Source organism: Macaca mulatta, chromosome 11 (assembly GCF_049350105.2).
Source record: "Macaca mulatta isolate MMU2019108-1 chromosome 11, T2T-MMU8v2.0, whole genome shotgun sequence".
In the NCBI taxonomy this organism is placed as follows: domain Eukaryota; kingdom Metazoa; phylum Chordata; class Mammalia; order Primates; family Cercopithecidae; genus Macaca; species Macaca mulatta.
Window position 1 is genome coordinate 17,898,039 of NC_133416.1, and position 23,350 is coordinate 17,921,388.

General features: G+C 36.4%; 1 protein-coding gene across 2 annotated transcripts in view; it reads left to right on the forward strand.

Moving 5' to 3' along the window:
* The window catches only part of PTPRO (protein tyrosine phosphatase receptor type O), a 272,230-nt gene that overhangs the window by 117,906 nt on the left and 130,974 nt on the right, over positions 1-23,350 (forward strand). The window lies entirely within an intron of this gene.

The window sequence follows — 23,350 nt, forward strand, 5'->3', positions numbered from 1 at the left end:
GGTTGATTCAATGTGCACAAATCGATAAATGTGACTCACCATATCAAAAATTAAAAACAAAAAAAATATGATCATCTCAGACACAGGGAAAGCATCTGATAAAATCCAACAACTTTTTGTGATAAAAAACCCTCAACAAACTAGGCATCAAAGGAACATACTTCAAAATAATAAGAGCAATCTATGACAAACCCACAATCAGCATTATACTGAATGGGCAAAAATTGGAAGCATTCCCTTTGAGAAATGGAACCAAACAAGGATGCCCACTCTCACCACTCCTATTCAACATAATACTGGAATTGGTAGCCAGAGAAATCAGGCAAGAGAAAGAGATAAAAGGCAACCAAATAGGAAAAGAAGTCAAACTATCTCTTGTCATGGACAATATGATTCTATACATTGACAACCCTAAAGACTCCACCAAAAGCCTCCTGGGACTGATAAACTACTTCAGCGAAGTTTCAGGATACAAAATCAATGTTCAAAAATTAGTAGCATTTTTATACACCAATAACATTCAAGCTGAGGGCCAAAACAGAAATGCAATCCCATTTACAATAGCCCCCCCCCCCCCACACACACACACACACAAAATACCTGGAAGTACATCTAAATAAAAGAAGAACTACAAAACACTGCAAAAAGAAATCAGATGACACACACAAACAAAAAAACATTCCATTCTCATAGATTAGAAGAATCAACATCATTAAATTGGCCATACTGCCCAAAGCAATCTATACTTTTAATACTACTCCTATCAAGCTACCAACATCATTTTTCACAGAACTAGGAAAAAAAAAAAAACTATTCTAAAATTTATACAGACCAAAAAAGAGTCCAAATAGTCTAAGCAATCCTAAGCAGAAAGAACAAAGCCAGACGCATCACATTACACAACTTCAAACTACACTTTCTGACTACAGTACCAAAACAGCGTGGTATTCTTACAGTAACAGGTACGTAGACAAATGGAACCGAATAGAGAACCCATAAATAAAGTCTATGCCATCTGACGTGTAGAACACCTAAAGCCATCTGATCTTTGACAAAGCTGACAAAAATAAGCAACGGGGAAATAATTGCCTATTCAGTAATAAATAGTACTGGGATAGCTGTCCAGCCATATGCAGAAGAATGCAACTGGATCCCATATAAAATATACAAAAGTTAACTGAAAATTGATTAAAAATTTAAACATAAGACTTCAAACTACAAGAATTCTAGAAGAAAACCTAGGAAACACCAATCTGGTCATCGGCCTAGGGAAAGTATTAATGACATAATTCTCAAAAGCAATTTTAACAAAAACAAAAAATGACAAGTGGACCTAGTTAAACTAAAGAGCTTCTGCGCACCAAAAGGAACTATCAACAGAGTGAACAGACAACCTAGAGAAAGAGAGAGAATGTTCACAAACTGCGTCTGACAAAGTTCTAATATCTAGAATCCATATGAAACTTAAACAATTGAACAAGCAAAAAACAAATAACCCCATTAAAAATAGGCAAAATACATGAACAGACACATCTCAAAAGAAGACACACAAGAAACATGAAAAGATGCTCATCATCACTAATCATCAGAGAAACGCAAAACAAAACCACAATGAGATAGCATCTCACACCAGTCAGAATGGCTGTGACTAAAACATGAGAAAACAACAGACGTTGTCGAGGCTGTGGAGAAAAGGGAATGCTCCTACACTGTTGGAGGGAATGAAAGTTCAGGCACTATGGAAAGTAGTTTTGCGATTTCTCAAAGAAGTTAAAACAAAAGTGTCATTTGACCCTGCAATCTCATTAATGGGTATATATCCAAGAGAAAACAAATCATTCTACCAAAAAGACACCTGCACTCACATGTTCATCACAGCACTATTTGTGATAACAAAATCAAGGAATCAACCTAAGGGCCTATGAGCAGTTGAATGGATAAAGAAAATATGGCACATATAGACCATGGAATACTATGCAGCCATAGAAGAGAACAAAATTATGTCCTTTGCTGCAACATGGATGCAGCTGAAGGACATTATCCTAAGCAAATTAACACAGGAACAGAAAACCAAGTCCTGACTATTCTCACTTATAAGTGGCTGATAAACATCCAGTACTTACGGACATAAAGATGGCAACAATAGACAATGGGGACTACTCAAGGGGAGAGGGAGAGAGGAGGGCAAAGGTTTAAAAACTAACTGTTAGGTACTGTGATTAATACCTGGGTGATGGGATCATTTGTATCCCAAACCTCAGCATCACACAGTATATCCTGATAACAAACCTGTGTATGTACCCCCAAATCAAAAACAAAAAGAAAAAAAGAAGTTTTAAAGGCAAATCCTCCATTGACATTCTTACTTTGTTACATATAACGCCATAGACAATTTGTTCCCCTGCTCCGCCCAAATTTGTTTGCCGAAACATAATCCCCGATGTGACAATATTTGAAGGTAAAGCCTTCAGGAGGTGATTTGTTCCCTTATAAAAGAGGTCCCAGAGAGATCCCCCTCCCCTTCCACCATGTGACAGCAAAATTATGGCCATCTATAAACCAAGAAACGGATCCTCATCATGCACCAAATCTAATAGTGCCTTGATCTTTGACTTCCTAGCTCCCAGAGCTGTGAAAAATAAATTTCTGTTGTTTATAAGCTATCTAGTCCATGTTTTTTCTATAGCAGGCTGAACAAACTATAATAGATGACTTATAAACAGTTTTCAGACTGGCCTTATTCCACAGACCAGTCTTTGAATAGTAATGACTAAAAAAAATTAGGACTTCTTGTCTCTCAATGGGTTCTATAATTAGAAACCACAATAATGTTTCTAGTACCCAAAAAATGTGAATAAGGCAGTCACTTAAAATGAATATAAACAAAGAATACTTATTGACGTGCTAAGTTTTTTCCATACATTAATGGGAAAAAGCATATTAGAAAACAGCAAGATGCCATTTTTATTAAAGAACAACAGCAGGTTGAAAGAGTCAAAGTATAAAGGTGGTTACTTCTGGGTAATGGACTTACAATAATTTTATTTTCCTTTGTTATTAATGTTTTATTAGCGACATATGCTAATTTGTACAGTGGTCATATATTTCTTTTATCTAAATATTAGGACTCATTGAAATGGATTACTATTTTTAAATTGATTATTCAATATTTTTATATTTCAATCTAGGGTGTTACTGAGTCCCTATGTGCTTTTATAAATGGCTGGATAGGCACCTCTGTAAATAAAGTACATAGCCTTAGAGCATGACACAATGTAAGTGCACAGGAAACATTTATTGTAAGAAAATGAAAGGAATGAAGTTCTTTGGTTCTTATTTTTAAAGCATTAAGTGTCAAAAATGTATTGGTTGAGTACCATCAATTTCATGTGGCCTAACCTAATGTTAAGTGGAGTTACAGCTAAGTAAAATGTTCCGTCCCGCTTTGAGTTAACAACCAATCATGTGCTTACACCAAATGGTGGATAATCATTACTTTTATTTTATAAAAATGTAGTTTGGTATCTCCATTTAGAAAAAAATTACTTCATTAAAATGAATCAACTTAAATTGACTTGGGTTTGTTACTCTAAATTTCTGCTTGATTTCATTATTGTAAATTATGTTCAGTAAATTAATCCTTATCTCCCTAGGCCAGGTCTTTGACATATCTGGAACAAAACTCAGCCAAATATTAAAATGGGAGGACAGAAACAGTTCAACTGAAACATATTAGCAAAATCTAAGTTAAATGAATTTATGCTTTTTAGGATGCAGAGCACTCATGAAATTGACATTTGTAAAGCAGCCTTTGTAGCATATTGATTAAAAATATTCAATATATGGATTTTTAAAAATAGTGAATCACTCATTACTCTAATGCCTCGTTAATATAGTGTCAATCTATTCAGAACAATGCATAATAGCAGTGCACTTTCTCAGCATGTTATTCTATTGTTCAATTTGAAAAACAACAACAACAAATAATCCCAAGCCTTTTCCTTAAATTTTGGGGATTTGTTTTCCAAATTATACAGGTTTTGTGGTACTAGAAGTTTAAATTTTACTAATGTAAACTACATTTCTCTAACTAAAGACTCATGGTCAATGTAAAGAAAATTATTATTATAGAAGAAATTGAATCAGAAAAACACCTTTCAAAATCTCCTAGTTCCCTGCCCTATCCACCAAAGAGATGGAAGGCAAAGAGGTCACCACAAGATACTCAGAGCAGCATTTGCTCTAGCAACTAAAATAATGGGAGACTCATTCCATTCTTCCTTATGTACCTGGAAATATAAGTAGGAAAAGATATTTTATTTTATTAATTAAAGTATTTTATTCTAATATTTGCTAGGGACAGGAAGACAGAATAGGGAAGAAGGCAAATATATGATGCCCGATGGATTCTTTTGAATAAAATTCCACAGGGAAAGTTCCTAGTATTGGGAAAAACCATTTTCAACATACAGTGTAAGCAAGTTACTTGGGATGTCATAAGTAAGATAGAAGTCATATGAAAGTCGTAATAGAAGTCCTTTTTTCTTAGGGTAAATAAATATAAGTAGGAAAAGATATTAATTTTATTTTATTAATTAAAACATTTTATTTATATAAAATATTTTATTTTTTATAAAATAAAAGTAGGAAAAGATACCCTCAAAATCCATCTCACTCTGCCAGCAGGGAGTGGTTGAGGAAAAGTCTATCCTCAGTAGGGAAGCTTGGAAAGAGTTGGCCAAGTTGCAATTATGTCAAGAAAGTAACACCTGCAGAGAGCACGCATTACTCATACTTGGGATACTCGTGACACATCATCTAGCCCCGTCCTCCCTGCATGTTAGCACACAGTGAGCACACCCGCTTTCCAGTGACTTCTTGGTATTTTGCTTACTGAAGCTTACATTCAGCATATGAATCATCTAGCCCTCTGCAAAGAGCTGCCTGGAAAGAATAAGGTTTTAGAGAATCAGTCCTACGGAATGATCATTGGTTCTGACCCCACAACTATTATGACAAGTGAAACAGAATAACAACAAATGGCTATGACTTTTTTTCTTTGTGGATGGATTTCATGGGGGGTGGCAGTAGAAAGTATAAATGACATACAAGAAAGAATATTAAGCTCCAAAATTGTGCTTAAGTAAAATCTTGAATAAAAAACTGCAGCAGGTTCTTATTGCTCGTTTCCAGCCCATTTGCAGAGAATAAAAAGGCAAAGCAATGTGGGTGAAAAGCAAGGAATTTGCCACCTTAGCTTTGAATACTATTTCATTTATGAGTTTAATTGTTTCCCCACCAGTCTTCACTAATTTCACTTGATCTCCATCAAGAAAGATGGAGAAGGTTTTGATGAGCAAGGCAACACTGACAAAATTAGATGTAGGATTAAAAAAGAAAACCAATCCATAATGTAAGGAATTACTAAATTTAAAGACAACTAATGAATTCCTGGGCAAGCATGATGGATGCGTTCAAACATAGATTTGTGAATTTGCCACAATCCTATGCCTCATAACTATGACTTTTCACCAAAAAGCAAATTTTTAAGAGCCAAATTTGCCATCTATGTTAGTGGGTTACATCTTATAGTCTTTGAACAAAAAGGACAGTTATAGGTACATTGAGTTCCTGGTTCTTTGGAAACTGATGGTTTCATACTGCGCAGATTAATGGTCAAATTCATCAGGTTCATTTCAAAAAAAAAATCCCCTGTATAAGGGAAATTGTGGATTTCATGTCAGTCTTCTCAGGAAATATTTATTTTATTTTGAAATATAATTCCAGTTGATCTGCCTAGCAGAAACAAGTGAAATTGCTTCTGTTATCATTGAGATAGAGTGATTTCCATTTTCAGATATTCCAAATGGCATTTACTTATGGTAGCTGTAACAATAGAGTAACACGTTTACAGCAATATGGTAACAATATAGAACTACTCTGAAACATATGCCGTATATCTCATTTCTTAGCCTATAAGATACTGAAATGCCGAACATTCCATACATGTGTACTTCTCCTACTTACCACATTCCAGGTAACTTTCTTACACTCTATGTTAAAAATGATTTTTTCCTAATACTAGAAACTTTCCCTATGGAATCTTATTCAAAAGAATCCACCTGGCATTATATACTTGTCTTCTTCTCTATTCTATCTTCCTGTTCCTAGCAAAAAAAAAAAAAAAAAAAAAAAAAAAAAAGGACTGATTGAGAAGGAAGTGCGATAAGGAACAGAAAATAGCATTATCTGCCTGCACTTATAGAAAGGCCTTGCACATCCAGACATTTGCTGGATGTTTTCCACAATCACCTCATACCTGTTAGGAGGGCTATTATCCAAAAGCCAAGAGAAAACAAGTGTGCGCAAGGTTGTAGAGAAAAGAGAACCCTTGCACGCTGTTGATGGGAGTGTAAATTGCTACAGCCATAGGGAAAACAGTATGGAGAACTCTCAAAAAATTAAAAATAAAACTACCATATAATCCAGCAATCTTTTATCTGGGCATATGCCCAAAGGAAATGAAACAAGCAACTCCAAGAGATGTCGGCTCTTCCATGTTCATTGTAGCATTATTCACAATAGCCAAGACATAAAAACAATCTCAGTTTCTGTTGATCAAAAAATGGATTAAAATAATTGGGGTACTATGCATATACACAATAGAATATTATTCATTCTTAAGGATGAAGAAAGTTCTATAATGTATAACAACATGGATGAACCCGAAGAACAAGACATTATGCTGAGTGAAATAAGCCAGACACAGAAGGACAAATACTACATGGACTTACTTGTATGTGGAATCTGAAAAAAAAAAAAAAAAAAGGTGAATACATGTAGAATATTGATAAAAGAAAAACTTTGGCAGAATTAAATTTAAAGTTTAATTGAGCAACGAACAATTTGCAAATGAGGCAGCCCCCAGAATCACAGTAGATTCACAGAGACTGCAGCACAGCCACGTAGTGAAAGAAGATTTATAGACAAAAAAAAAAAAAGGAAATGATATACAGAAATCAGCAGTGAGGTACAGAAACAACTGGATTGGTTCCAGGTTGGAATTTGCCTTATTTGAACACAGTTTGAACACTTAGCAGTCTATGAGTGGCTGAAGTATGGCTGCTGGGATTGGCCAAGACGCAGTGATTGCTACAGGTGCATACTCCTAAGCTTGGTTTTCAGTTTTGTCTGACTTTTAAGTTAGGTTACAGTTCATCCACATGGACTCAAATATAGAAATATGGAGTCCTTCTGTGGCCATATTTAGTTTTCTTTAACAGTATAAGGGTGCACACCATGGGCAGGGAAGAGGAAGAAATGAGGAGACATAGGTCAAAAGGAACAAACTTGCAGTTATATAAGATGAACAGGCCAAGAGATCTACTGTACAGTAGGAGGACTATCATTAATAACATTGTATTGCAATACTGAAAATTTACTGAGAGTAGATGCTCTTACTATAGAAATAAAAAATATGGAAAGGGATGGATATGTTAAATTGCTTACCTATAGTAATAATTTCATTGTGGCTATGCATAGCAAAACCTCATGTTATACACCTTACATTTATACAATGAAAATAGTATTGTACCAATGTTAATTTCTTAATTTTGGTGAATGCATCATGGTAATCTAAGATGTTACAGTAGGGCAAATTGAGTAAAGAATATACAGGAATTCTCTGTACTATCTTTGCTACTCTTCTGTAAGTCTAAAATTACTCTAAAATAAAATGGTTCTGTACTTAGTACTATCTGCCCCTAATAAACTTTCATCACCATTTTCACTGCCCCAGAGGATCTGACTAAGTCACCTCCAAGGCTCCTTTTAATTTTAAATTGATGATTTATGATTCAAGTAAGGATCACTTCCTGTGTGAAACATTCTTTTATATATCCAGCTAAATACAATCTCGTTTTTTCAGTTCCCTTCCCTTTTTCTTGTTATGCTCTATATGTTATACATGTATGTCCATGTCTTATGGCTCCTATTATATTTGCTAGTTCTCTAAGTGACGCTGCATTTTTAACTTGATATTTCCTACAGTCCTATGGCAGTGGCCTGCATTCAGGAAATTCCCTCTGAAATTGAATGAATTACAAAAGCAACATTCCTGCCAATAAAGAGGTTTTGTACTATGAGGTATTTACCAGGTTTTCCTCTCCTGAATATTAGAGACCCTCTACCAGAAGCAGCTTAAGGAAACAACTCTTTCCCAGTCTCTATTCAGATCCTCTCCACCTTCGCTTTCTAGCCCTTCATCCTGTGTTGGCCAAAATGATTTGACAACTTTATAGAAACCTGTCGTTATACCAGGAACACAATTTTAAAGCCTTTCCATCCATAATTGTTTGATTTAATTCTTTTTTTTTTTTTTTTTTTTCTTGAGACAGAGTCTCGCTCTGTCGCCCAAGCTGGAGTGCAGTGGCCAGATCTCAGCTCACTGCAAGCTCCGCCGCCCGAGTTTATGCCATTCTCCTGCCTCAGCCTCCCGAGTAGCTGGGACTACAGGCGCCTGCCACCTCGCCCGGCTAGTTTTTTGTATTTTTTAGTAGAGACGGGGTTTCACCGTGTTAGCCAGGACGGTCTTGATCTCCTGACCTCGTGATCCGCCCGTCTCGGCCTCCCAAAGTGCTGGGATTACAGGCTTGAGCCACCGCGCCCGGCCTGTTTGATTTAATTCTTAAAGTTCAGGCCAGGCATGGTGGTTCATGCCTGTAATCCCAGCACTTTGGGAGGCCGAGGCAGGCAGATTGTCTGGGCTCAGGATTTCAAGAACTGCCTGGGCAACATGGTGAAACCCCATCTCTACAAAAAGTACAAAAATTAGCTGGGTGTGGTGGTGTGTGCCAATAGTCCCAGCTACTCGGGAGTCTGGGGTGGAAGGATTGCTTGAGCCTGAGAGGTCAAGGCCACAGTGAGCCATGATCACACCACTGCACTCTAGCCTGGGTAACAGAGTTACATGCTGTCTCAAAAATAAATAAATAAATAAATAAACAAACAAACTACCAAGCCAGCACTCCAAGAACTGCTAAAAGGAGCTCTAAATCTTGAAACAAATCCTCAAAATACATCAAAACAAAACCCCCTCAAAGCATAAGTCTCACAGGACCTATAAAACAACAATAAATAAAAAAAGGTATTCAGGCAACAAATAGCACAATGAATAGAATGGTACCTTCCATCTCAATACTAACATTGAATGTAAACGGCATAAATGCTCCATTTAAATGACACAGAATGGCAGAATGGATACGAATTCACCAAGCAAGTATCTGCTGCCTTCAAGAGACTCACCTAACACACAAAGACTCACGTAAACTTAAGGTAAAGGGGTGGAAAAAGATATTCCATGCAAATGGATACAAAAAGCAAGTAGGAGTAGCTATTCCTATATAAGACAAAGCAAACTTTAAAGCAACAGTGTTAAAAAAGATAAAGAGGAACACTATACAATGATAAAAGGCCTTGTTCAACAGGAAAGTATCACAATCCTATATATATATATATGCACCTAATGCTGGAGCTCCCAAATTTATAAAACAATTACTACTAGACCTAAGAAATGAGATAGATAGCAACACAATAATAGTGGAAGACTTCAATATTCCACTGACAGCACTAGACAGGTCATTAAGACAGAAAGTCAAAAAGAAACAATGGATTTCTTTACCCTAGAACAAATGTACTTAACAAATATTTACAGAACATTCTCCCCATCAAACACAGAATATGCATTCTGTTCATCAGCACATGGAACATTCTCCAGGATAGACTGGATGATAGGCCACAAAACAAGTCTCAATCAATTTAAGAAAATTGAAATTATATCAAGCACTCTCTCAGACCACAGTGGAATAAAACTGGAAATCAACTCCAAAAGGAAATTTCAAAACCATGCAAATATATAGAAATTAAATAACATGTTCCTGAATGACCATTGGGTCAACAATGAAATCAAGACACAATTAAAAATTCTTTGAACTGAATGATAATAGTGACATAACCTATCAAAACCTCTAGAATACAGCAAAGGCTGTGCTGACAGAAAACTCCATAGCCTTGAATGCCTACATCGAAAAGTCTGAAAGAGCACAAATAGACAACCTAAGGTCATGCCTCAAGGAACTAGGTAAACAAGAACAAACCAACCTCAAACCTAGCAGAAGAAAAGAAATTAGAGCAGAACTAAGCAAAATTGAAACAAAAAATACACAAAAGATAAATGAAACAAAAAGCTGGTTTTTTGAAAGGATAAATAAAACCGATAGACTGTTAGTGAGATTAACCAACAAAAGAAGAGAGAAGATCCAAATAAGCTCAAATAGAAATGAAAAAGGAGATATCACAACTGACACCACAGAAATACAAAAGATCATTCAAGGCTACTATGAACACCTTTATGTGCATAAATTAGAAAACCTGGAGGAGATGGATAAATTCCTGGAAATATACAACCCTCCTAGCTTAAACCAGGAAGAATTAGAAACCCTGAACAAGCCAAGTAACAAGCAGCGAGATTGAAATGGTACAAAAAATAATTGCCAACAACAGAAGTCCAGTACTAGACGATTCACAGGTGAATTCTATCAGACATTCAAAGAAGAATTTGTACCAATCCTGTTGACACTATTACACAAAATACAGAAAGAGGAAATTCTCCCTAAATCATTCTATGAAGCCAGCATCACCCTAATACTAAAACCAGGAAAGGACATAACAAAAAAAAGAAAATTACAGACCAATATCCCTGATGAATATACATGCAAAAAGTCTTCAACAAAATACTAGCTAACTGAATACAACAGTATATCAAAAAGATGATTCACAATGATCAAGTGGATTTCATACCACCTCACAGAGATACAGGGATAGTTTAACATATACAAGTCAATAAAAGTGATACACCACATAAATGGAATTAAAAACAAAAAAATAAATCTTAAAGTCTAGGATTTCTACCTTTACTACACAGAGTCAATCAACTCTATCTGCTACTTTTTCTAGGTCTAAATCTGTTTCACAATCATTACAACCCAGGAAACATAAGAGGTGCAACACTCTTTTCTGACTCTTTGATAGAACATTTTCATTTGGAAAAAATCTCATTTAATTGTCTGATATGGAAGTGGCTTCATGAATTTTCCAGATCTGAGTGAGAAAAAGAATATTTAAGTCAAGATTACCCATAAAATCTTGAAACACACATTCCTCTTTTTTTCTTGATAGAAGAATAAGATTTCAAATTTTATTTTCAAAAACCCATTATAGAAAATATTTTTTTATTTTATGTATGCCTAACAAGGAGAAAATCTGGACTGGCTAATTTTTGTATTTTTAGTAGAGATGGCATTTCACCATGTTGGCCAGGCTGGTCGCAAACTCCTCACCTCCGGTGATCCGCCCTCCTCAGCTTTGCAAAACTCTGAGATTACAGGTGTGAGCCACCACACCTCCAGCCTGGGTGACAGAGCGAGATTCAGAAAAGAAAGAAGGAAGGAAAGAAAGAAAGAAAGAGAGAGAGAGAGAGAGAGAAAGAAAGAAGGAAGGAAGGAAGGAAGGAAGGAAGGAAGGAAGGAAGGAAAGAAAGAGAGAAAAGAAAGAAAGAAAAAAAGAAGAAAAGAAGAAGAGGAAGAGGAAGAGGAAGAAGAGGAAGAGGAAGAAGAAGAAGAGGAAGAGGAAGAAGAAGAAGAGGAAGAGGAAGAGGAAGAGGAGGAGAAGGAAAGGAGGGAGAGAGGGAAGGAAGGAAGGAAGGAAGGAAGGAAGGAAGGAAGGAAGGAAGGAAGGAAGGGTTTTTCCTGATTTTTTTCCCAATGTTAAAACATGCCATTGGGACTTTGATAGGAAGTATGCTAAATTTGCAGATTGCACAATAAGAAGTAAGGACATTTGAACAATAATAAGTCTCCTGGTCCATGTACACAGGACACCTTTCCAATTGTTTGTGTCTTTTTCTTTCATTAATGTTTTGTAGTTTTTAGTACAAGTCATTTGCCACTATAATTAAGTTTATTCCTAAGTGTTTTATTCTTTTTAAAGTTATTATAAATGGGATTGTTTCTTAATTTCCTTTTCAGATATTAAAAATGATTCATTGTTAATATTTAGAAATGCAGCTGATTTTGAATGTTGATTTTGTATCCTGTGACTTTACTGAACTTATTTGTTACTTCTAACAGTTTTTTTTTTTTTTTTGGTGGAAACTTTAGGGTTTTCTATATATCAGGTAATGTCATCTGCAAACAGGGACAATTTGACTTCCTCCTTTTCAGTTTGAAGGCCTTGTGTTTCTTTTTCTTGCCTAATTGCTCTAAGACTTCCAGAGGAGAAATACCTAACGTAGATGACAGGTTGATGGGTGTAGCAAACCACCATGGCACATGTACACTTACGTAACAAACCTGCACGTTCTGCACACGTACCCCAGAACTTACAGTATAATAAAAAAAGAAGGGTGGTAAAAGTGGGCATCCTTGTCCTGTTCTAGATTTTTAGAGAAAAAACTTTCCATTTTCAGCATTGAGTATAATGTTAACTTTGAGCATTTCATGTATATCCTTTACTATATTGAGTTAATTTCCTTCTATTGCCAACTTGTTGAGAATTTTTATCATAAAAGGGTGTTGAATTTTATCAAGTGTTTTTTTCTGCATTTATTGAGATGATGGTGTGGTTTTTACCCTTTATTCTATTAACGTGGTATACCACATTAGTTGATTTTCATATGTTGACTCACCCTTGCATCCCAGGGATAAATCTCACTTGGTCATGGTGTCTGATCTTTTTAATATGCTGTTGTATTTAGTTGGCTAGCATTTTGTTGAGGATTTTTGCATCTATGTTTATCAGGGTTATTGGCCTGTAGTTTGTTTTCCTTACAGTGTCTTTGTTTGGCATTGGTATCAGAGCCAAAGTATTTTACTTGGTATTTTATTGTTTGGCCTCATAAGATGAGTTTGAAAGTATTCTGCTTCCTAGATTCTTTGGAAGAAATTGAGAAGGATTGATGTTAGTTCTTTAAATGTTTGGTAGGAGTCACTGCTGGATTTTTCTTTGTAGAGAAGTATTTGATTACTGATTCAATATCCTTACTAGTTATAGGTCTTTTCCGATTTTCTATTGCTCAATAATTCAGTCTTGGTAGGTTGTATGTTCCTAAAAATATAGCCATGTTTTCTAGGTTATCCAGTGTACTGATATATCATTGTTCATAGTAGCCTCATGATTCTTTTTATTTCTAAGGTATCAATTACAATGTCTCTGCTTCTGTTTTCATTTATTTGAATTCTCTCTTTTTTCCTCAGTTATACTATGGGGAAAAGTTACACTAATATCTTGTTAATCTTATCTTTTAAACAAACTAATTCTTTTATTAATTTTAAAATTATTTTTCTATTTCATATTTCATTTGGTTCTGTTCTAATCTTTATTATCTTCTTCCTTCTGCTTATTTTGGGCTTAATGTATTCTTTTTCTGGTTCTTTGGGGTGTAAAATTAGGTTGTTTACTTAAGATAATCTTTCTCCCATGCTGATGCGTCCTTCCATTTCTCCTGCTCTTGGACATCAGACTCCAGGTTCCTCAGCCTTTGGACTCTTGAACTTGCATCAGTGGTTTGCTTGGGGCTCTTGGGCCTTCGGCCCCAGACTGAAGGTTGCACTGTTGGCTTCCCTGCTTTTGAGACTTTTGGCTTCAGACTGAGCCACTACTGACTTCTTTTTTCCCCAGTTCACAGACAGCCTACTGTGGGACTTTGCCTTTTGATCATGTGAGCTAATTCTCCCTGATAAACTCCCTTTCATATATACACATATCCTATTAGTTCTGTCCCTCTAGAGAACCATGAATAATACAGCATATAACTGGAACTTGAGGTTTTTAAAACCCATTTAGCTATTTCTAAGTCTTCATGGAGAGTTTAATCCATTTGATCATTGCTAAGGGAGGATTTACTATTGCCTTGTTGTTAATTGTTTTCTGTCTGACCTGCAATTCTTTTATCTCTCTTTTATCTCTGGTTGTCTTCCTTTGTATTTTTTTAAATTTTTTATATTGATATTTTATATTGCAATTTTATATTGATATTTTATGTAGGTATTATCTTTGTGGTTACCATAGGTTTACATAACACAGCTTTTATTATGTTGTCTATTTTAAGCTGATAACAACTTATTTTCAATCATATACAAAAATCCCCACCCTCACATACTTTGTTATATTATTGATGTCACAATTCACACGTTTTTATATTATGTATCTTTTAAAATATTTGTATAGATGTAGTTACTTCAGTACTTTTTTGGCTTTTAACTTTTATCCTGAAAGTAAAAGTAATTTATATACCACCATTACAGTATTACTGTGTTCCGTATTTGTCTATGTATTTATCTTCACCAAAAATTTTTGTACTTCCTTTTGCTTTTGTTCTGTCATTTCACATCATTTTGTTTCAACTTAAAGAACTCCCTTAAGCATTTCTTGTAAAGCAGCTCTAATAGTGATGAACTTCCTCAGCTTGTGTTTCTTTGGGAAAGTCTTTATCTCTCTTCATTTTTGAATGATGGTGTTGGCCATATATAGTATTCTTAGTTGACAGATATTTTTCTTTCAGCACTTTGAATATATCATCCTGCTCTCTACTGACATGCAAGGTTTCTGCTGAGAAATCTGCTGACAGCCTTATGCAGATTCCCTGTACGTGATAAGTCATTTTTTTCTTGTTGCTTTCAAAATTCTATTTATCTTTGGTTTTTGGACAATTTGATTATAATGCATCTCAGTGTGGATGTCTTTGGATTTATCTCATTTGGAGCTCTTAGACTTCCTTTTTAATCCAGATTTGGGTAATTTCCAACCATTATTTCTTTGAATAAGATCTCTTTCCATTTCTATCTCTCTTCTTCTTGTGAAATTCCCATAATGCATATATAGGCCATTTGATGGTGCCCTGTAAGTCCCTTAAGTGAGCTTTTATCACTCTTTTTCATTTTCATTTTTTTTTTGGTAGTCTTTTTTAATGTTTTCTATCTCTTTGTTGAAATTCTCACTTTGTTCATGCATGTTCTATTGACCTCATTGAGCATATTTCTGATGGTTATTTTGAATTCTCCATCAGAGACATAATATATCTACATTGCAATAAGTTTGATTTCTGGAGATTAATCTTGTACTTTGTTTTGGACATATTTACCTGCTGGTTTTTCCCTTGGTTCTTTATTTTATTATATCTGGATATTAGACAAAACAGCTACCTCTTCCAGCCTTCATGGACTGGCCTCAAACAAAAGAAGACCTTCACCTATCAGCCTGACCAGAGATTCTGGGGACTCCTCAAATCTGCATGCTAGTCAAAACCACCAGCTATGTTCTTAGTCGCTCCCAGATGTCTAGAATGTACTGGGTGTCATCTGCATTCTAAGACAAGTGAGACAGAAGCCAGTTCCCCAGGCAATCTCTAGAAGAATTGAAATGTCGAACATGTGGTCCAACACTTTCCTTCCTCAGGAAGTAGATGAGATCTGTCATTTTTCTCCCTTGTACTAAGCAGGACCCTCCCAGGTCTGTGATGGCTGCCGGCATGCTAGTTCAAACAGCCATCTTTATTTTTAGTAGCTCCAAGTGTCTAGAATATGCTGATTTTCATTTGCACTCTGAAACAGGTGAGACAGAAGTCAGATCCTTGGGCAACCCCCAGGAAAATCAGAATGTTGAACACATACTGTAGTTCTTTCCTTCCCTCTACAGGGAGAACCTGGGAGTTGGGGGTTTCCTCCCAAGCATATGGCAATATGCTGAGTGTAGGGATTATGGTTAGAGGATGTCTCAAATTTTCCTATCGCTTCAGTGTGGTTAGTTTTCTGTTCACCTCAAATCCAAGAGCTTCTCAACTGGCTTCTGGATTTATTACAAAGGGAGTTGGTCTGTGTATGGTTGTTGAATCACTGAGTTTATGATGGGAAGGAAGACCCAAGTCTTCCTATTCTGCTATATTGCTGATGTTACTCTCCTCTAATTCTTGAATGCCTTCTATGTAACAGAGAATTTTCATGCACATTATCTCGTTTCCTTTTCTTACAATTCTAAACACAAAGTTGACAAAAACCATATCATAAAGTATAAGATTTAGTAAAAACATAGGCTCAAAATTTTTAATCACAAAGCTGGTAAGAGGATTTGAACTCAGGTGCCCAAAGCAGAGTGTAGTGCTCCTCTACCCAGGGTGTCAAGGAGATGTGTCAATGTGTGGCACATGGTTTATGTTCCTTGGGTTTATTTAAAGCCTCTGAGCCTCATGTGTGTGTTGCTGTAGTTGTGGAAACCACCATCTTGCTAAGAAGGCTTCACACCGGATTGACAGCAAATTACCTTTTCCATTCATTCATCTATTTTCACACCGAAAATAATTCTCAGTATTTTTCAGTCAATAAACAAGAATGACTTGTTTATGCCGGGCTTAGGCCTAGATGGCTCAGGGTCTTGCTGATGGAACTGTTCATGCTTGCAAACTATGAGATAAAAACTTTGAAAACTAAGGCCTTGCTACCAGCATGTGTCTTGTTGTTGGGGGCCGCACCGGGGGTGGTGGAGAATGAAAGAACACACACAAAGACAAAGACACACAGAGAACATGGCGGCCGCGCTCAGAGCCTCCGCCTCACTTTATTTATACTCCATAAACCTCACGTCAGCAGAAAGAATGCAATGCAAAACAAACTTTCTTTTCCCACATGTAACCTTCTACTCAGTACCTTGTTTCTATATTCTTTCTTATCTACCCGCCTTCTTGGCGCCTACGGGAGTTCATTAAAGGTTCAGTTGGAGATACTGTCCTTGAGCCCTATCTATTCTCAGCATACTGTTTTCAAAGGCCCCTGCATCTTGTGGACCAGCAGCATTAGCACCACATAGAAGCTTATTAGAAATGTGGAATTGCAGGCTGTATCCCAGACCTCCTGATTTCATATGCCTTTCAGTTTGAAAAAACTCTACTCTAAAGCACAATATACATTTTGATGCTTTTCTCATGATGTAATAATTTTCTAGTGTGTTTGTGACTAAATGCAGTAAAGAAAGCCTTCAATTTCTTATTTTTCTATGTTCACTAATTTTAAAATAATAAATAATGAAGGAAGAGTCTTCATTGCCTCTTAGAAAACAATCACTTATTTACAACAATAGCTTTACAACTCCAACAATTCATCTAAATGCCCGATTTGCCCTGTACCTCTACAGCAGGCACACAGAGCCAACCTGGGTAAGCCATATTCTTTACGGGAAAAAAAAGAGAAAATAAGTTGATTTGGTAAGTTTATGAAGTTGAAACATTGTAATGGAAATACCACTGGACTGGGTTCAAGAAGACCTATGTTTAAGTGAGAATTTTCCTCAAACCGTCAAGATATTCTTGGACAGGACTCTTCCCTTTTCTGGGTCTTGGGTTTCCTCATGTGTATTAAGAAGTTGGTACAACCTGGGTTTCAAGGCCTTTTCCCACTCAGAACACTTGCTAATTTTTGTTTAATAGATCTCTCCTTGTTCCCCTTGGAAACCAAAAATAAAATTCTCAGGCCCGCCAACCACCTGAATGGACTTCCTCCTCAGCCAGGGCACTCTTAAATTTTAACCTGAAAGACCAGTTCTGGTCATGACAGGAATCTGAGGGTCAGACATGCCTCACGGTGCCTCTCTGGTATTAATGTGAACACAGACTTTAAGCCTGATAAGAAACATTTTACAAGCCAGTCTCTGAACCCTGCTACCTGAAGGCTTCCTCTGCAAATAAGAACTTTGGTCTCCACAATTCTTTATCTTGACCCAGACATTTCTTTCAATTGATCCCAGATCTTTACATAAACTCAACCAATTGTCAAGCAGAAAATTTTCACATCTACCTATAAGCTGGAAACACAAGCTCTGAGTCGTCCTACCGTTTTGGACCAAACCAATGTATTTCTTAAATGTATTTGATTGAAGCCTCATGTCTCCCTAAAATGTATACACCAAGCTGCACCATAACCACCTTGGACACATGTTCTCAGGGTCTCTCAAGGGCTGCGCCACATGGTCACTCATATTTGGCTCAGAATAAATCTCTTCAAATATTTTACAGAGTGTGACTCTTTTTGTCGACATCTTCATTTCCTCCACCACTGCTATTTACTAGTCCAAATCACTCTTCCTTCATTTATTGCTACAGCAATCTGTTTTTGTTGTTGTTGTTGTTTGTTCGTTTGTTTTTGTTTTGTTTTGTTTTTGAGACGGAGTCTCGCTCTGTAGCCCAGGCTGGAGTGCAGTGGCCGGATCTCAGCTCACTGCAAGCTCCGCCTCCCGGGTTCACGCCATTCTCCTGCCTCAGCCTCCCGAGTAGCTGGGACTACAGACGCCCGCCACCTCGCCTGGCTAGTTTTTTCTATTTTGTAGTAGAGACGGGATTTCACCGTGTTAGCCAGGATGGTCTCAATCTCCTGACCTCGTGATCCACCTGTCTCAGCTTCCCAAAGTGCTGGGATTACAGGCTATTTTTGTATTTTTAGTAGAGACGGGGTTTCACCATGTTAGCCAAGATGGTCTCGATCTCCTGACCTCGTGATCCGCCCGCCTCAGCCTCCCAAAGTGCTGGGATTACAGGCGTGAGCCACCGTGCCTGACCTGCTACAGCATTTTAACTAGTCTTCTGATTCCTGCTCTCTTGGTTTCCTGCTCCCTCAATTCAACTACTCGTTCCTTTGTTCTAAAAAGAAAAGCTGACCATATTCGTCTCATGCTTGGAACACTTTAACCGCCCCAAGGCCCTTTCTGTTCCTTGAAGGTGCTATGCTCGTCTTCTGTCCCTGACCACACTGCTACTTCCCATCCCCTCTCACCTGAAATACACCACACACACCAGCCTCTTTACTTAGCTGAGTGTTGCTCGTCTTTTTTCTTTTGAGATGGGGTTTCACCCTTGTTGCCCAGGCTGGAATGCAATGGTGCAGTCTCGGCTCACTGCAACCTCCACCTTCTGGGTTCAAGTGGTTCTGCCTCAGCCTCCCAAGTAGCTGGAATTACCGATGTGCTCCACGATTCCCGACTAATTTTGTATTTTTTCAGTAGAGACAGGGTTTCGTCATGTTGGCCAGGCTGGTCTCAAACTCCTGACCTTAAGTGAACCACCCGCCTCGGCCTCCCAAAGTGCTGGGATTACAGGCGTGAGCCACCACACTCGGCCTTGCTCACCTTTTAAGCATCATCTTCACCATCACTGGGAAGATACTCTTGCTGCCATGGTGCTCTGTCCTTTTCGTCATAATATTTGTTGCTTCTTACTATTATTGCTTATTTGTAACTTATCTCTGTGTGGGCTGAGACCAGTTTCCCGTGCTCACAGTCATGTTCTTGTAGATAACACCAAGTAAGCACTAAAAATAATTGCTCGAATTGCCTATGTGAATTCTTGTCTCCCACTTCCTTTGTTGATTAAATAATAATAAGCTCTAAATATTGCTTTAAGGAATAGGTATAATTCACTCAAGACACATAGAAAAATTCCTGGCATTTATTATTCACTTAATACGTGCTAGCTATTACAATTGTTATTATCCTTTTCTCTCTTTAATTACAGCAGTCAGTATGGGCTTAATTATAATTACCTGATAACTAAAAATCTTCTCACTTTGAAGCTAAATGGAATACTTAAAAAAGTAGATGCATTAATCAATTAACCAAATGCATCAGTTTAATAGTATTTCTTATTCCAATGAAACAAAGAATCATACTGTTATATGCTATATATATAATTCATATTTATTATAAATTATGCACCAATATATTTGCAAAATAATGCATTTAATTATTATAAAATATTATTAAATTATTCTGAAAATGGTCTGTGATTTGTTTTCTCAAAGCTTAATGGGAAAGGCTTGAGAGAAATTGTCATTTTAAAGAAAATAAATCCTGGATACTTATGACCTAAAAGGAAATCTGGCATGCATCTCTTAATATTCTTAGAAATTACTCAAAGGTTCAGCTTTTATTAATTCATAACTCTTCAAAGTTATGAATCAATAGATCCTAAATCTCCACCCAATCTCCCACCCAATATTTGAATCTCCGTGGCACCACCTTAGCCCAGTGATTGAACAATCACTGCATGGAAAGGGAGAATATTAAAGCTCTATTAGTTCCCATAGCAACATATGATTTATTAAGATTTTATCTACGGTTTTTTAAAAATGCATTCTCTGCAAATCAGAAACAAATTATAACATAGTCATAGAAGAAAAAAAGGAAGATGGATGGTGGATAAGGAAACAATTGAGATATTTATATTAGTTTCTTTCTTTGTCAGGCACTAAATAATTATATAGGTAGGAGTTATGACCAGAAAAGATGCAAAATATCAGTCTTATTCTGTCACTATTATATCATTCAACATTACTCTTATTCCCAATTTGCAAGCTTTCTTCATTGTCTCCTAGTTATTCTTTGTTTATATTCTTTCTCTCCATCTGATTCCCCCTTCCTCCCTTTTTACCTTCATGCTTCTTTTCCTACTAGCTCTCTTTGTTTATCCAGGTATTCTTTCATTTCTGTAATACAATAATATGGTTTTACCTTAATAACCCAGAAACTGAACTGTAATAATAATAAAAAATACTCTGACATAGGAGGGGTAGGCTGGACAGCCACAGTGATAATATGTGGTTAAAGGCTCAAAACATGTAGGCTGGGTAGATGGATGGATAGATAAATTTAATTTTACAGATATTCCTCAAGTTCCAAACAGTAAAGTACTGTACTGTATACTGTGATAGATAATAGGTGAGGTCTCATTCTCTGTACTTCAATGGCTAAAATCTCCCAGAAATTTTATATACAGAGCTAACTAAACATAGCACAAAGGAAATGGTAAGAAACAATGCAAAGAGAGGAAGAAGTGAGAAAAAAGAGGCACAGCAGAAGAGAGAAGGGGAATTTTATGCAGGGAGGAGGAAATAGAAATAAAGTAGTTAACAAATGGAAAATTAACATGGACTACAAGAAAGGCGTGTTTCAGAACTTCAAGCACATTAACATTGGTTTTCTTCAAATCGTGTGGATCCAACACATGGCCACTGGTGAAAATGCTGCATGCTATGACTTTATTAAGTTTTGTTGTTGTTGTTGTTGTTGTTGTTTTATGAGACTGAGTCTCACTCTGTCACCCAGGCTGGAGTGCAGTGACACAATCTTGGCTCACTGCAAGCTCCACCTCCTGGGTTTAAGGGATTCTCCCGCCTCAGCCTCCTGAGTAACGGGGAATACAGGCACATGCCACCACACCCAACTAATTTTTTGTTTTTTTCTTTTGTATTTTTAGTGGAGAGGGGGTTTCACCATGTTGGCCAGGCAGGTCTCAAACTCCTGGCCTCAAGTGATCTGCCTGCCTTGGCCTCCCAAAGTGCTGGGATTACAGGTATAAGCCACTGCGCCCAGCTGACTTTATTTAGTCTTTATTATAAATTGAATAAAACCTTGGTAAATAGAGATATTTTGTTTCTTGTAACCTGGGTGGATTATTGTAAATTAGCATCATATGCTTGTTTCAGACCACCAATAACAGCCATCTTTATGAACAGAGGCTTTCAAATAATAGGCGAATGTGTGAAAAGAGACTTAAACATTTCTGTAAAGAATTCTATGAAAATTTTCAACATGGTCATTAGAATTTGTACCATTAAAATTTTTTAATAATAAAAATCACTTTAAAACATTATTTTAATGATACTAAATTTCTACTTTTTACTTTTTGAAATACATACGGTAGCAAGCAATGAGAAAGTATTTAATGATGACATGCCAATTAACAAGTTCAATATGTCAAGTAAAAGTAATAATGTTTCCTTAACACCAAATAGTACAGCATGATTTATATAAATGCCCATCCTTCCAAAGAATGGAACCCTTTCACATGGTGCAGTAAATTGAATACTGTCTTTTTACAGCTGTTCACAAAGACAAAGATATTTTTGAGCTTCATTTATAAAACATAAATATCATATTGTTATTCCAGCCTTCTTGTAATTCAAAATAGCATCAGTGCTGGCTGAACATATTACTCATGCATTGGAAAGTTAGAAATGGTGACAATTTGAAGTTAACATTGTGAAATGAAGATGAATGTGCAAAATGTTCTAGCTTTATTCTGTTTTCTATGAATAATCTGAACATATTTCTTCTTTATATATTGGTTTAAGAAGATGTTATAAATACCTAACTTGGGGACAGAAGGATTTTAGTAAAGAAGAAGAGACATTTAAAATTACTTCTACGTCTTACTCTAAGAACAATCTGCCAATTAGTAGAGCTGTATGTTTCCAGGTACAGAAAGATGTGTCCTAAGATTCAGACAGAAGGTTGTGAGTTTACAGGAAGAAAGAAACTGATTCCTTCTGGGGTGTCCTAAAGGCTTCTCACAGAAAGTGGTACTTGAATAGTGTCAGATATTTGAAGCAGGGACAGGATATTTCAACAAGAAGGAATGCATAAATAGGACATAGGCAGGGAAGCAGCCAGGGCATATGGAGACTGAGGAGTTTGGCTGTTTAATGGAGTTCATGGAGGTTGTGACAGAGAAGTAGTGGCAGATAAGATGGATGGTAAATTGGGGGCTAATTGTGGAAGGTTTTGAGTGCTAAGCTAAGTAATTTAGTTTTTATTTGGTAATGAATAAGAAACCCCATGGTTTATTTTCCCCTAAGTTTTAAAATGCTGAATACTCACATGATCAGAGCTCGCTATTTATCGGATACTTAGAATGCACCCAGCTATGTTAGGTGGTTTATAAATATTATCCAATATGATCATCACAAAATTATGGCTGAAAGATGTATTAACCCCATTTTTCAGATGAGAGAACTGAGTCTCAGGCTATATAATTTGCCTGTGTACAACAATCTAATAAGCAGATTTTTTAATCAAAATCATTTTGCTCATTACGCTACATACTCCTGTTGTTTTCATAATTCTATTGTTTTAACAAAATCCTGTTCCACTATAATCCCATTATGCTTCATAATCTAGTATTTTGAAGAAGATAAAAATAGAAAAGATCGAGAATATGTCAGAGGCTATTTTAATAGCACAAGAAGTAATCATTCTGATTCAATTATGTTTGTCACTAGTTCAAGTAACAGCAAATCTGAGTTATCACGGTTTCTGAAAAAATGCACATTGAAAAATTGTGTGATGGTTATTTTAGATTTTTAGCATGATGTTGAGGGTTCCTATGCAAAGGAAAATTTAAATTTGTTCTTTGACTGTTGGGTTTCTTATGTTATTCAGGAAGTCTGGCAATGCCTGTAATGGGAACTTTCCTAGTAAT